We start from the raw sequence: 4414 nt of genomic DNA, 5'->3' as shown, positions 1-4414 counted from the left end.
AAAATAGGGTGTATCCAAGTTTGAAATCATTGAAACCAAGCATTAAGCGTAAAAATAAATTTAATTTAGTATGCTTTAAGGAATTAAACATGGGTTTTTTAGAAGAGGATAAATTTTTTGGTTTCCTAAAAAACCCTTGAAATTTGAATTTATTACATTTTACATTTCCACGGCTCATATATATAATTCATTTCTTTCTGAAAACGGCTTGAGTAATAATATTCTTAACGAATACTGTATTTTTATAAAAATATTACATAATCTACATTCAATTTAAAACAAGTTTTGAGACGATTTTTTATGATTTTTTTTCAAACCAAAAATAATCAACGGAAACATTTTTGAGTAGTTGTTTACTCAACGTTGCTTCGATAATTTATTTTTACCTCATTCATTTTTATTAACAAAACAATTTTTTTTTTTTTTGAGGAGGCAACAATAAGTACTATACTTCATGGTTTTTAGGTTTTTTTTCATTAAATAAAAATAAACTATTACACAAATTAATGTTAAAATAAATTTTGATAAATACGAACATACTAATAAAACACTGTATATATTCGACAACTTGTTTCATCCCACATTGAGGTTCTTTGTCAATGATCCAAAAGTAAATTAAGACTCCTTCATGATTTAGGTTGAATAATTTCTGTGAAGAAAAAAAATTTTCTAGCTTCAACTGTGTCCAGGGAATTCAACCCAATACCCAATTATTTCTTAAAAGAGCATGGACACTCAGTAATTTGTTTCCAGTCCTGTATATTGTAAAATCAATAATTAATTTAAATATTTATTTTTTAAAGAGCAAAAGGTCCTTAAAAATTGAGGACAACAATAATACGAATTAACCTTTTTTGAAATACTTTTTTTCGATACGGGGAGAGAGAGAGCTAAAAATGATTATACTAGGAATAGTGATGATTAAAACATTTTTTAAATAAATTCAATAAATTAAACATTATCAATAAGAATAAACTAAATGATTTTATTAACTAAATTCAGAATTTATAATAAGCATTATTAGCAGGCTTGGACAGTATTAGCATGGTATTCGGTAGTGCTATAAAGGAAACACGATATGGCTCTCGTGCTTAGCAATTCTGAGTACTCACAAGTGGCCTCTAGAGGAGAAAGATGACACCAGTCAATGGTACGGTCCGATGTCATTAGCCACCGTTCTACAATGTAAGCAACCAAATATCACAGGTACAATTGGCGAGAGTGGATATTCATAAAATTGAGTCATGATATTCGGAAGGTTGGTTAAATCGGGAGCGGTTTAGTAAAAAAACAAAACATGAACGAAGAGATTAACAAATTAAAATGAAATTATAATAAATCATAATGAAGTAACTTCTATCATTAGAAATAGGCGTTGATGGTCTGAGGGTTGTAAGACTTCAACCAAAAAGAACGGGCTGGATTTGAAGATGAGAAAGGTAACAAAGCAACGGATGGAAGTAGGAATGAAATTTCATAGGAGGATACGGTAAGGAAAGATCTGTCGTTCGATGTACCGGTGTATATATATTTGAAGATCGGGAACGGATGTTGCGGGAACAAATGACTTGAAATCAAGATCTGAATTTTATTTCGGACGACGGAATTGGATAACTTCGAAGTATGCTAGGAAATACTTGTAAAGGAAAGAAAGATTAAACCACTTTCTTCTTCATAAAGTTGGGAAATACAAGCTACATTAACGGTGGAACCTACAATCGTCATTAAAATATAAATTTCCACATTTTTGAAGCAAGTTTGTGGATCACTAAAATGAGATTTGAAGTTCTTAAGGATGGCAGAGCATTATCTTTAATACGGTATAAAATTCATAATTTTCTAAAAGTTACTTAAATGTTAGTAATTATAACATGGATTACAATTTCAAATGAACATAACAGTAAAAATGGCCCTTTAGGTATCGAAGTATAATTGTATTTATTTTTTATTTACATAAATAGATTAATATTTTATTTATTTATTTTATACCAGATCGGATTATGAGGTCCACCAGGCTTACACGGTTGATATAGCCGTTACATTATATATTTTATTAATAACAAAAAATAATGATATTTGTAGACTTAACAAAACAAACAATTTCCCTCTAATGGTAATAAGAAACAAGTTAATTTGAAAAAGGGACGAGAGAAGAAAAAAAATAATAATAAGTAAAGTAGAGGTAGTATGAATTATGAATTAATAAATATAGAATTTATAACAGAACGCCCTGCAGCAGACTGGGCTTCAGTCTTCGGGTTGTGGTTGGGTTTCCCAGGCTGTAGGTCACTGCTCCTTTAACTGTCGGCAACTGGGAGTAGAACTTCAAGAACCGTTTTTTGATGTAATCCTTAATTGACTCCATTTGTGATTCCCGATGCAATTGGCTATTTCTTATGAACCAAGGAGCATTAACTGCGATTCTTAGGACTTTATTTTGAAAAGATTGTAATTTTTTCCTTTTCGTAAAAGAAGCCGCTCCCTAGACTTCACAGCCAATATATAAAAAAATATTAATATTTTTTCTTTCTTTCACAAAGGAAATCTTTCGTTACTCACATATACAACTTTTTTTTTGTCATCAGCGGTAGCAGAGTAAATATGGCCCCATAGAGTTTTATAACTAAGCCAGTGGATGCCAGAATGATTATTACTGATTAACGGTTCGAGACATAGATAAATCATTTGTCTGTTGCTTACTGTTTGTTTTTCATCTTCAATCTCTTTAATTCAGTTCTTCTTTTATCCCCACCATTATTTTGTATACTTAAAAAACCCAAGAAATTGTAGGAAAAAACAATATAAAAGATAAATCTGTACATAGTAGTATGTAATAAAAGTTTGTATAGTGTAGGTCAAAGTTGAAGGTTTTTATGTCTATTTTCATCGTTATTAAGTAATCAAATGTACTCATGGTTAAGGATATAATAGTAAAATAGATTCAAAGTATCGTAAAGTCCTCATCCTATAAAGAACATAATTAAATTATAATAAGAAAAATAATATGATGAGGTTTTGTAAAGGAAGTGCTGTAATTTCTAAAAAATATTTTTTAAAACTTTTATATAAGTTTGTCCCAACATGGAAAAGGTGGTACTAACTTACTAAAACAGTTATTATCTTGTTCAAAATTTAATTTACTTCCTGAAAGTTTTCCATTCTTCCTTTGGTGTAATTTAATTTTTAGCACTTATTCTCTATTCAATGTCACGCCTAAAATATTCTTACTGAACGCAACAGGTCAGAGGAGATCGAACGGAAAGGTCAGATGCCAACTCTCTACCTACATTAGGGATGAGCACATGTTTAAATTATTTAGATTTAGTTATTTTTACTTCGGTGCTGCATAGACAAGGAAATTAATGTAATCGGATCAACTTTTCTATGTGCAGTTTTTAACGGATCTGTATGTTTTAGTGACTCCGAACATGAAAATGACGTTTATATCTATATCGATATCATACCAGAACTTAAATATCGATACTTAAATATAAAAAAATAACAGTATAACAAATTATAGAAGGACCTATTTCATGTAATAACTAATTAAAACATAAAAAACTCATAATGACAGTAAAGCAAAGCAACGTCATGTTAACCATAACATAAAAATAACAAATATTCTAACACCCACGCTATATAAACTAAAATATAATTGGACTATATGAACTAATATAATGTTAGTTGGACAAATAGTTACCAAAAAATAAAATTATTTAAATTCTGATATCCTTAATATAAACCAATATTTATATTATAAGTAAATAATTACAGAGAATTCTGATGTTCCTTATCAATATTTATATTAACGTCAGTGTTAAAGCCCAAAGGTACATTTTTCTTTCGTTAGTTTAATTTTATTACTTCCAATTGGTTTTTTATTTTTTTGTTAATTATAAGTTTATTTTTTGTTTAATTGTTATTAAGTTAGAATTTATAAAGTAAATAGGAGGCTTGTTGTGATATGCGTGTATAATAGAAATACATCGCTGCGGCTCGTCACGTATACAACAACATTGCGAACTGCAATGGGATTACGGCCTATATACAAGGGACCGATAAGGGAGCTAGAGTCTACAGTCCGCTGGCTGGAGTCCTAGAGTCTAGAGGCCGTCATAAAGTGAGGCACCCACCGGCTCACACCATAAGAAGTTTTGGGGTTTATTTCAGGACCCTCACTCACCAATCATCGAAATCTGAAGACGGCGGAGCTTCACGACGAGCGGTATGAGCATACCACTACTGTGAGTGATTGATTTTTTCTTTCCTTCGAGCTTGCACCATTAATAGTAGAACATTTTTTTTTTATATAGTTAAAGAGAGGCGACTTTTTTTTATGTATTTATCGAATTATTTTCTTTTCTTGGTTACACATTTTTATTTTTTTATAACAACAGTCACAGTTTTTTTATTG

Source organism: Halyomorpha halys, unplaced genomic scaffold, assembly GCF_000696795.3.
Source record: "Halyomorpha halys isolate HHAL.00 unplaced genomic scaffold, Hhal_1.1 Scaffold396.1, whole genome shotgun sequence".
NCBI lineage: Eukaryota > Metazoa > Arthropoda > Insecta > Hemiptera > Pentatomidae > Halyomorpha > Halyomorpha halys.
Note: the sequence above shows the minus strand (reverse complement) of the source record.